Consider the following 12,557-nt stretch of genomic DNA (forward strand, 5'->3'; position numbering starts at 1 on the left):
GTAGGGGGAAAAGGAGGTAATTGCTTGACTTCATGGGCTTGGGAAGGTTATTAGAGGGCTTGAGTTCACTTTATATAGGATTGCTTCCAGTTCTGTTTTCAGTTTTGCTCTACAAGTCCACCTCCAGAGGCACCTGCTGTGTCCAATTCTTGAGCTTTCCTTTTTTTTTTTTTTTTTTTTTTTTTTCTGAAGCAAATGAGCTTCTGCTTCTTGACTAATGCCACACGCCCAAACAAAATCACCTGCACTGACAGAAGCATTCTGCCCCCTCCTCTCTGATCCAGCACCACTCATCCGTCTGCTTTCCATCGCCTGAAAACTAGTTGACATTTCTTTTGTCATCTTTCTCAATTATTCTCTTTGTCGCTGAGAATCTATGTTTTTAAAAAATTCTCATACCATTATTTTAGTGGAGATTCCATAGGCAGAGGGGATTTAAAATTGATGTTCGCTCTGCTGTGTTTTCTCCAGTCCGTTCTTCACACTGCAGCCAGCGTGTTTATATGGACCAATCCGACTATCAACTTCTCAAATGGCTATAAACCTCTTATGTATATTGTTAAGGGCAGAAAGGCCTCCCCCTGGTTATTTCTCAGGCCTCATTTTTGTCCTCCCCCCACCTTCACACCTTTCCACACCCACTCAAGGATCTGACTGTACTTTGTTTTTCACTCCTGAGCCATGTTTTCTCCTAAGGCCCTTTGCATGCATTATTGCTCTTAACACAACCCACCTCTTATATCCAAACCTGGTTACCTTGTAATCGTCGTGGAGTTCTCCACTGAAAAATCACCTTCTCTAAGAGTCTTCTGTGGTGCTAGCCCCCATCCCCAGGCCTGGGTTCTCATAATCATTATACCTAATTCTCCCCTTATTGGAGCACTTACCCAGTGAGTTGTTCCATTAGGACATCTGGGCTATCCTCCTGACACATAGTAGGCACTCCAATTTTGGTTGAATGGTGAATGAATTTTTCATTTCCTCTGACCTTTTTCATTCAGAAAATACTCAGCATTTTCACTGAGTATTTAACTCTTTCTTTGCCTTCAAGCCTTGGTTGTATTCTAGTAATAGTCTACCAGTTTACCCATCTGTTATACTTTTACAACCTAGCAAACTCAGAAATACTAGAAAGTATAGATAACCAGAAGTAAGCGGGAGTGTTTGTACACTTATTTTGTACACTTAAAGGCTTTATTGCAAATGTAACATTAACAAAATTGTGTCTTATTAGTTCAGAATAAAGACAGTTCCTATGGCTTAAAAGGTAGATAACAGTAGACCCAGAACTTGTGGATCACTGCTTAGTGCTGTAGCATTTAGTGTGGTAGCAGGGGGGAAAGAAGAGGGACGTGGTAGAAGTTGGATTTGCTGGTAATTTTGATTTATTCAGTTTGTGGGTAGGCAAATGAAAAAGAAAAAGAGAAAAAAAAAAAAAAGACTGGATTTTTGATGCCCATCTGTTCATGCTTCAGAGACCTGGAAACTGATGTTTTAAATTTCCTGCTTTTACTTTCTTGGTTTATGCAGCTTCAAGAAGGGGAAAGATGGAACCTCTCAGTTAGAAAAATGAAGGAATAAAAGGAAAGAAAAGGAAAAATAATGTAGGGGAAAAAAAAAAAAAAGACACCCAAGAAAGAAATAATAGATTTAGGAGGAATATATTTGTTTGATTTATAACATTGGACCTTTTTGTAATTAATGTGCCTCTAGGCAGGGAACAAATCTTTGATTAGTATACAAATGAAAATAAGGTAGCATATTAAAATGCCTGCCTTAAATGGATTCTAAAATGTAACTTGTGAGAGTTAACAAGAATAATGCATCTTTAAAAAGGCATGTGTCTCTGATTTATAAAGTAGGCTTAACTATGAAATGGCCAATGAAGTCAGAGAGTAGAGTTTCTAAACTGCTCTTTTTCTCTTTTGTAACCATGACAATGTAATGATGATGGCCTTCTCCATTATTATCAAAAACAAAAAACAGTATTTACTGAGCTCTTATTATATGCCAAGCAGCATGGAAAATATAATTCTGCAAAGCAGCATTGCTATTTATTATCCCCATTTTACAGATGAGAAAACTGATAATTACAGAAAAGACTCTTTCCCCAGGTCAGCTAATAAGTTCTAGAGCCCTGAATTTAAAACTAGGCAAATACCAGAGCCCTGCTTGATGCAGTGTGCCTTTTTGCCTCTTTATAGTTATAATAAATTTAATTAAAAGTTTGATCCTTATACTTCCATGAGAAGTGTAGGGGGCTGGTTTTCTTCTGATTGAACATTTGAGAAAACGTACGTTTAAAGAGATTAAGTGACATTCTTCACAACCAAGCACATGTTTAGGAAAAATTATTTCCTAATTCAATTCTCCATTCCTTTTTATTTTTAGTTTAAAAAAAAAAAAAAAGGAGTTCCCGTCGTGGCTCAGTGGTTAAGAATCCGACTAGGACCCATGAGTTGCAGGTTCGATCCCCGGCCTTGCTCAGTGGGTGAAGGATCCGATGTTGCCTTGAACTGTGGTGTAGGTTGCAGACGCAGCTCGGATCCCGCGTTGGCTGTGGCTCTGGCATAGGCTGGTGGCTACAGCTCCTATTCGATCCCTAGACTGGGAACTTCCATACGCCGTGGGAGTGGCCCAAAAAAAGACAAAAAAAAAAAAAAAGAAGAAGAAGAAGAAAAACTTCTCGTCACGGAAACGAACCTGACTAGTATCCATAAGGTTGCAGGTTCGATCCCTGGCCTCACCCCGCGGGTCAAGATCCGGTGTTGCTGTGAGCTGTGGTGTAGGTCACAGACTCAGCTCGGATCCCACATTGCTGTGGCTGTGGTGTAGGCTGGCAGCTATAGCTCCAATTTGACTCCTAGCCTGGGAACTTCCAAACGCCACAGGTGCAGCCCTAAAAAGAGAGAAAAAAAGAGAGAGAGAGGAAAAAGAAAAAAGTAACATTTTTGTTTCACAAGAAAATGCACATGTTCTCCTTTTCATTCCCTGAATTCCCTTACAGGTTTTGATGGTCAGGTCTTTCTTCTTATACAGTATTCTCTTGTTGTCACTGTCTGTCAACATAGGCTAGTACCTCCCACTCCATCATCTTGCTGATGCCCTATTCAGGAAATTTCACCCATCATGGTTTTGATTCTTTCCCCTCTTTTCCATAGTAATATTCAGTTGAATTAGCCATCTCAAGGCTGCCACAACAAAATGTCATAGACTGGGTGATTTAAACTACAGGAATTTATTTTGCAGTTTTGGAGGCTGGAAGTCTGAGATCAGGGTGCTAGTGTCGTCAATTCTGAGGAGAGCTCTCTGCCTGAGTTGCAGATGGTTGCTTTCTGACTGTGCCCTTGCATGTGACAGTGAAAGGGAGAAAGGGAAAAGGGAGAGAGAGAGGAAGAGAGAGGGAAAGAGAGATTTCCTCTACTTCTGAAAAGGTCACAATCCTATCGGATTAGGGCCCAATCCTTATCACCTCATTTAACCCTAGTTACCTGAAGATCCTATCTCCAGGCATAGTCATATTCAGGGTTAGGACTTCAACATGTAAATTTTGAAGGAGCACAGTTCTGTCTGTAGCACCCATAAAATGAAACCATGCTCTAAAGGAGACTCTCTAACTGGAAACACTGGCTGAGGAGAATTCTGATTTTGTTTGGAAGGAATAAAATGATCCTTTCTTCAATACCAGCACATTTACTATCCTGCTATCAACTTCCAAACAATGGCTTCCAAAAAAAAAAAAAATACTGTGGAAAAGGACATGTGATTAGAGATGATTTTTAGAGTTTCCTCCAATATAGCCTTATTGGTGCTATAGAAGATACAGGATTCCCAGAGAAATGTGAATATTTACTTACTAACAAAGTCAGTCCATACAGAGCAGCTTGCTAAGTCTATGTACATATGAAACAGCCACTTCCTCTTGCTTGAAAGAAATTACTGCAGATTTACATTTAAGAATTTTTTCATTTTTGAATATTATTATTAAATTAAGTGGGGTGAATGAATAGAAGCTTTATTTATTTTTACTCACTAGATTGCTGTTTTATCGTAAAAGGAAAAGTCAGATGGAAGAAGTGTACAGGGAAAGGTATGGGGGAGGAACGTCTGTGCCCTTTCCAGGCATGCTCATTTCCCCATATCTTCACGTGCTCACCAACCTGGAAGCTTTCTGAACTTCATCCTTTGGGTTTTTATGGAGGCTTGACTAGAAGATTTTAAAACTTCACTTCTGAGTTATTAGCGAAACAAATGATGAGCAAATTGATAAGTTTGAACAAAAAAGTATAGTAATGAAATCTGCAAATGTAGTTTAGTTTAAAGGTAATATGGATAGTTTACAATTTCTGGGGCTCAGATACCAAAATAAGTATGAAATGTCACTACATATGCACTAAAAACTTTGTAAATATAGACATAACCTCTTGCTCGTAGAAGAAGCTTAGATATTTGTTGAATGGATATTTGTTGACTGATTCAACACAGTGACTCCTTTACTAACTAGGAAGTCCAGTGTTACCCAAGATGGCTTTGGAATAATTCTATAAGTATGGATGATACCTAAAGAAGCCAGGAAATGGGAAATTTACTTCAATTTACTTAGCCCCTTTACACATCATTATCAGCACAAGTTCTCTCTTTTAATCCTCTCAAGAAATTTGTAACTATGGATATAATCCTGTCTTTATAGATTAGAAAACTGAGGTTCCGAGAAAGTGATTTGAATAAATTCACACATACAGAAAGTGCCAGTGCTAGTATAGCCTGGGTTCTCCCCTCTTCAACATGCCCATTGCTCGAGTGGAGTTACTCTCAGGTGCTTCACAAAGATGTCTCTCCCCCTGTCCTCCCCGAAGAATCTTTCTCGTAGGTTTCCTGTGGGACCTGAGATTATCCCATTGGTGATCATTTCCCTTGAATCACGGTATTGTACTTCTGAAAGGCATAACATATTGATCCTGGAATTAATACATTGTGGGAATTTAAAATTCGTCTCCAACAAGAATAACAGTGAAGAACAGGGCGTGATTTGAGGTAGATCCAAAGTGGAGCTCTGGTTCCTGGAGAAGCTGCAAGGGGATACCTGGGGATGGGCTAGGGAGTGGGATGGGGCTGGGGCTGGGCAGTGGGAAAGTAGTGTAAAGATCTTAGGGACTTAACCACCGGTGGGTAGAGAGTGCTTTAATGAGGACATAAACCGTTTGCAGTTTAGCCTACAACTTTGCTAACTGTGTTGAATTACTACAGTAAACCTTGTATAGATTAGAGGATTTTGTTGTTCTCAGCTCTTTTGGGGGAAGAATGTGAATTATGAGAAGTAAGCATACATATGTTCACAAAGGATGACTTTGATAAACATGGGTTGTGGTAACATGCAAGGTAGCGCTTCTGATTCTCACATATTGATAAGGACCCATAAGTTTTCTGTATGAGGAGTATGTCATAAAGGGATTTGATAAAATAGATTAAGACAAACTGTTCATTCTAGTAGGCAGTTAAATTAGCAATGTAATCAATCGAAAACACCTTGAAATTAAGAGAGAATGAGGAAATGAGGCACATTCAGGTTAAATAGTATTAATTATGTAAACTGTGTTGCCAGAAGAAGCCATGTAAGTAAATGATATAAATAAAGAATATGGAAAGTGTTAGATTTTCAGAAATGATTCTGAGAAATGCAGTTGGGAAATTAATATAAAAGATAGACTCATGGGAACAGACCATCTTTTCCTATGACAGTCTTATATCCCAGCTATTTAAAGACAAACATCAGAAAATGATGAACTTTAAACAGAATAGAGGAAGCCGAACCTCCTCTTTTTGGCAGCCTAGAAGAGAAGACGCTATTTTCATGAAGTGTGTCATCTCCGGGACCATACATGGATAATGAGGCCAGTCTGATAACCATAAATCTGCTTTCAGTTTCAGCGTGCATTTCTCAGGCTAACAACTAGGGTTTGCACGTTAATTTTAACTGAGACTAGTTTCCAGGGATCCTGTTTTCCTATCTTGTCACAAAACAGATTCTTCGTAGTCTAAGCAAGACACCCTTGCCCAGTATCTTCTCTCCGACTGCTGTCAGTGTCACATGTTGGCTTCGAAAGTTTACACCATGGGAATAGAACTTTGGTTCAGGCACCAAGCTGGAGCATCTAAGTGACCTGACCTAGCCAGCCATGATGGTGTTGGATGGCTCTTCCCCCAAAGCATTTATGCTGTGTGCATGTGGATTGTGATTGACTCATCTGAGATTCAAATTTGTTCAAATAATGTTCTGCCAGGAGTTTCTTATTGAAACAACCTTGGCAGATATGTGCCATCTCTTTTATGAATATTAGCCCTTAGCCGTCTACAGTAAAGAAGAGCAGCCATCCTACAAGCAACCACCAAGCATACGTCTGTCTTCCTCTTTAATGCTGTGGTCTTCAAACATCTAGTTTTTGTTATGATAGACTTACTGGTTTGTGATTCCTTTATTCTGTGAAGATAGTTTGGCATCAAGTATTGGCATCAAGTATAGGGGGTATATGTATATACATTAGAATGCTAGGTTAAGATCTTTGCTTTTATATTTTATAGGTTTATGTAAATCTGCTTACCATATAAATGATATATTGGATACATGTGGGCAACATGATTTTTTAATTATCTTTGATATTTGCTTGTGTGGCTAAATTCTAAAAATGTTAATTTTGTAATTAATTTCCAACACATTGTTTGGAAATGGTGAATAATCTTTGTTATAAATCACCAAGAACTTAGATCACCGAGCTGTCTGGATGTATCTTCCCAGTTGGTTTTGGAAAAAGTATTTGTCTTTCATTCCTATTTCCCTTCTCTTTAATTCTCAATATGGTTTCTGTCTAGAAATCCACAGAAATTTCTGTGATAAAATTGAATAGTATTTTATTTCTGCTGTCATATCCATAGTGGCCTTGAGCTATATCTTCTTCTGTTACCTTTTTCACAGGTTCTAATCTTCAAACTTTCTTTTCTCTCCTCTTGTGTGGCCTTGGTGTATGGCTTTTAGTCTGGGTTTCATCATTTGGAGTAGGAATTCATTTTCCCACTCCTTCTGCCATCTTTACTGTATAATATGCCACCATCCGTCTGGTTCCCCATGCTTTTTTAGACTCAGGCTGTGCAATTCCTAGAGTCTCAAGTAGTGTTTCCCAGGGTACCATTTGCTGAATCTTAATTCTTAAGGTGCCTCTTTGTGGTGGTGGTGGTGGGGGGAAATAGGGGTGGTCCTTGTTCATTAAGTGCTAGGTTTATGAAACAATAGATACTATAGTTCTATCATGTAATAGGTGTTAAATAAATAGTTATTTTATGAACAAAAGAATGAATGATTGAACATATTTACTGTACATACTAGGAAATGCTGTGGCAAGTTTTGTAGGGAGGAAATGTTTGACTTTGTTTATTAACCCAGCATTTCCAAAACTTGTTCTGTCACAAAACCTTCTGTGAGACAACACCTACATGTTCCCAGGTAACTAGTGTTGCACAAAACACACTTTATGACTCTTTAGCCTAAAGGTGGCCATACTGCTCTCCCTCCCCCACACCTGAGCTTCCTCAGCACCCTCTCTCCTTACCTGCCCCATAGGCAGGCCAGTTTTCTTATTCCAGTCGCTAAGGCTCCGCTTTCTCCTTGGCTCATATTTGGAATAATCGATGATCAGTTATGCTCTCTCACTTTCTCTTTAATCATTCACTGACTTGCATAATTTTTTTTCATGTGCTATCTTCCAAATCTGCCTTGAGAAGCATAACTTAATAATCTCTATCTTGTGGGGACTCTTATCCATGGCTACTTATTTATGAGATTCTATAGGTTGAACGTACCATAGTATGTACTTTTTTTAAAGAAAATCTCTCAAAAAGATATTGTGAGCAGTGTGTTCCACACGACGTACATTTCAGCCATAGCATTCTTTTCAACAACGCATGAATCAGTAATGATTTCCTAAGGTAACTTGGCTTGCTTTATCTTACTGCCTTCCCTCTGACTACCTCTGTTGGTCAACTAACACATCCTAGCTTCTCAACTTCAGTAGAAATAAGCTAAGGTGCCTAGGGTGTTTCCTTTCCTCACCATCAATCTGCTCAAATCTGGTCTTTTCAGACCATTCTGAATAAGACGTTTGGCCATTCCTACAGGCCGAGGTATAGGTTTGTGTGTTTGTATGTAAGTGGTTTTAGAGGAAAGCAATCAAATTTAAGTCGGAAAGTATTTATTCCTGCCGTGTCTTTAAACATCCCTCAACATAGTACTGAGATTTTGTGGCCATGCCTCTGGACCCACACAAGGGGTAGAGGTAGGGAAGAAGATGAGACAGCAGAGGGGAGGTTCTACGTCTGTTTCAAATATTGGCTATTGGTTGGGAAAAAATGTTGGGAGTGGGGTCCACTGTCTAATAACAGGTTGAAAGTGATTACAGCAATCAAAATCCTTCTAAAAGTAAAAACAGGTTTTAATAGTGCTTCTGAGAGATTCAGCAATAGGAAGGATGTTTTACAAGTAAGGTGAGCCATAGCTTTTCTTTCAGAAAAAAAAAAATGGGAAGATGATTAAATGGCAAGCCTGGCATAAGCTCTAAAAGGCAGCTCACTGGTTTTCTTCTTTCCTTTCTCTCCTTTCCTCCTTCTCTGAGTACCTTTTCTCTTCTCATTAGCACCTCCACCAGAGCTGGAGCTGGGGAGGAGAAAGGAAATGTTCAGACATGTGCCTATTTGCATAGTTACTTCACTGAGTTCACACCAGGACAGTGCAAACATTCTGTCCAGTTCTATAGAAAAGCCAGTATCACCCCATCAGTAGGCATTATTTTCTTTTTTTGCATAGAACCATTTATTGCCAAGCTTCTCTTAACTGTACATTACAAATAGCATCTGATTAAGAATGTTCTGGATGGGTTAATTAGTGTGGTGACTATTATTAAGCAAACTGCTTGTTAGTATTATGCCTGTTTGATCTTGGTATTGATGTGAAGTAATTGACCATAGAGCTACATTTAGAAAAGCTGAAGTTTTTTGATTTCTATTATGCCAATAAATTGTTTATATTAAACATGTTGATGAAAATATGAGTTTCCTGGTACAGAGAATCAGAATAGACTGTGTGGGATGGTCGATGAGGATTGGTTTGGTTTGTTTGTTTTTTTTAGAAATAGTAATACATTTGTTCAACTTGCTTCAAGACCAGCTCTGCTGAAATGAAGTAGTAAAAAGTTATTTCTGCTTACTGCTGCAGAGTATATGAAAACTAAAGTAATTTTAGCTTTCCTCACCTAAAGTATGTATTTCCTTTTAGATTTAGCTAATTGCCTAAATACTTCTTTGGGTAATAATCACTATATAAATAGACTATTAAGGAAAAATATGAGAAGATATTGTAAACAAGGAAAGCATAACATATAACTACCTTCTTTCAAGTACTGGATTATTATCTATATTATTTATTGGTATTTTGTCCAGTTCTGTTATTAAGAATTTCCACAGCTATTGCATTTCCATAGGGAATTTATTCCATGAGCTAATAAATTACACCGTCAGGGAGTTTTTCTTCAAATTCAGCTTAAATTTTCCCATCCTTAATTTCATCTCATTACTCCTAGTTATACCCACTTGTACCCAGCAAAATAATTATTCTCTTTCCTTGGAGACTCCTATTATGTACCCCTCTAGTTGTCACTTAACCAGGCTATTCATATTTAGCTCCTTTAATCTGTCCTCATAAATCAATTCTTCCATTGCCTTAATCATTATTATTGCTCTTCTAAGAACTCTCTAATTTTCAATCATGTGCATTTATCAGGTGCCTGAGATGAGACCAGCATTTGCACAGTCTTCTGCCCCTATGGACTTGGGCTCTCCCTTCCCTGTATGTCACAGTCCATAAGCAAGTGGCATCAGTCTGCTGGTCCAAACACAAAGAGTTGTATGGGCAAACTCCAGGCAGTCTTTTCCATGTGTCCTATTGCATTCAGGTTTATTGTTATTGTTTTCCATTCCATAATGTGAATCAGCTGAGTTTCGGGTTACTGTCCATGTCCGTATTCTGCATCCTCCCATGTCCTTATTTGCCACCTATCGAGTCAGTCCTCCACAGCTTGGGTTAAGGTAGGATTCTGTTCATCCTTGAGAACATCTAGGAAACATGTGGAATAAAAGCAGGCCTAGCACCTAACCAACAGCCAAGCTTATTGTAAGTTACCAATTCTCATTGTTTATAACCCTTTAGCCAATCTCCCGTCTCTTTTAATTTGCAATTTTGCTCACATGCTGGCCAACATAAATGGATTTTGTGAGCAAGATGGCCAATAATACTGTTTTCTAAAATGAAGATATGTTGTTTCAATGCCCATTGATTTTTTTTTTTTTTAATTGTGAATCCTTTGTGCACCAAGTTTGTAATTCTGTTAAAATCCTTTTTAGGCTTGCCTGGCATTCTCTACCTGACATAAACAAATAGGTTACTTCACTTGCTTTATGGTTATTTTCCACGTATGTACAGATGTTCCTTCTCTTATGATTTGTTCCGTTTGTTTAGGAGAAGTTGAAATTATTGTCATAGAAATTTTTTTTTCTTTTTGTGGTGATTGATGGGAAATTTTTATTGATTTTTTTTCCTTAGAAATGTCCCAGTGTTTTAAATTTATTTCAGGAAGAACGTCAGTTACTTCTCCTTGTAATTTTGGACCTTTGAAATCTGACACTCTCATAATCTATATATGCCTAAATTTCTTTCCATCAAGAAACTTTAAATCAAGAACTAAGGTATTATTTTCTCAGGTTGTACCAAGGGGGTTAGCACCATTCTTTGATTTTTATCTCTCTATGCAATATCAGCTTCATCTACTTATGGAAGTGTGTGGGTCAGGGGTGGGGTAGTGTATACTGCTGTTAATTCATAGTGTCATCCACCCTTGCTTGGAGACATAGCCCACACCTTCCCCCCTCTCCACAGTGACTTTCCAGCCCCTCAGCTCACTTCTTAAACTTCATCTCCACCTCTTCTCACCTCCTTGAAACAGGTGCCTCCTCATGCTTTGGAGACTCACTAGATTCCGAACCTGCCGCCTGAAACTGTTCTTTTCAACTCCATTTTTCTCTTCTTCTTCTTCCTTCTCAGCTTTGGAAGAAAGCTTCATTTATGCTCTTGTAGAAGGCCCTACTTTCCCCCCACAGCAAGAATCCTGCCTTATCACACGTCATGCTGTTTTTCTGTTTCTGGGTCTTGCTCTTTCTAGCCAGTATCCCCAGATGAACACCACTATAGACACACACCCCCTTAAAGAAAATGGACCTTTCCCTCCCTGCTTTTCTTTGCTGTCTCTCTCCCTTGGGCTCACTCCCTTCCATGCTATCTAGTTTCTGCCTGCCTCACCCCAGGCCAGCTGCCCTGGGAGTAGCCAGTGCTCTTCTGCACAACAAAGCCAAAAGCTCCCTGTTGTTGGGTCTGTAGCACCTCTGCAGTATTTTACACCTTTTTTTAAAAAAGCAAAAAACAAAAAGCACAGTTTTAAGAGCTCTTGGTTCTTTTTCTACACTGTCTTTAGGAACTCTTAATTCACCTCAGTAGTGCAGTGTTTCTCTCAGGTTCTTTTCAACTCCTCCAAATGTTCCTCAATGCTTTCTTTCCAGGGTTCTTCATCCTCGCCCACTTCTCCATCTCCTCACTTACTTCACAGTCCAGAGAAGGGGCCGAGTTCCTGGATGGGCCTCGGGGCTCTGAGATTGCTCTTGTTCTCTGGCCCCAGACTCTTTGCCTTGCTTATTCCATGAAGAGTTCATCTACTTTCGCACCCTCTTCCTTTGATCCACATTGTTCCCTAAGTGCAGAACTGCCCTCTCTCTGCCTTTCAAAATCAGTCAGCTAAAATCCTCTTTAAGCCTTTACTGATCCCCAAGTCAGAATTAATCTCTAGTTCTTAGTTTTAAAAGTTAGAACATCCATTCTTGATACTGTGTTCCACCGCAGGTTAGTTGGCTGTTCTCACATCTGTCTCACACTCTGTTTTTCTAAGCACTACTGGTTTGCTCCCCAGTATGTGGTAAACTCCTTGATTTCATTTTATGTGGCTCCTTCTATCAAAAAGTGGCTGATATCAAACTCTATGTGTAAAAGTATTATGGGAAGAAAGGAATGAGATGGTAATGAAAAAAAACATAAAAATATTCTTCAAGAACTATTAGTAAGATCGATTTAATAAAAAATGTGTACAGGTGCCCAGGAATACAAACAGTCATGTGAGCAGAAATGCCCAGTATTAATTGAGGAAGTTTCAAGCATTTTTGTAGGGTAATGAACAAGTATGCCTTGGAAATAAGCACTGGGCTGTGAAGTGACTGGAAGACGCAAAACTCCCAAAGGACCAGTAAAGAGAGTGATAAACCATCGCTCTACTCTTATTTTTTATGTTATATACAATGTAGCTTTTATAGCCACAGAAGAAACTCTTTGGAAACCAAAGACAGTCTGGTCTAATTTCTAACCTCTGAACTTTCTCTTGATAACTACTGCTTTTTACACTCTTTCTGGAATTTTT

The 12,557-nt window shown here is 38.9% G+C and overlaps 1 protein-coding gene across 19 annotated transcripts in view; it reads left to right on the forward strand.

Annotated features, from left to right (window-relative positions):
* The window catches only part of GTDC1 (glycosyltransferase like domain containing 1), a 427,341-nt gene that overhangs the window by 288,867 nt on the left and 125,917 nt on the right, over positions 1-12,557 (forward strand). The gene's annotated exons all lie outside the window — the stretch shown is intronic.

Source organism: Sus scrofa, chromosome 15 (genome assembly GCF_054392235.1).
Source record: "Sus scrofa isolate SSC_HxYL_T2T_F1_AM1 chromosome 15, Sscrofa_HxYL_maternal_Yorkshire_Landrace_v2.0, whole genome shotgun sequence".
NCBI lineage: Eukaryota > Metazoa > Chordata > Mammalia > Artiodactyla > Suidae > Sus > Sus scrofa.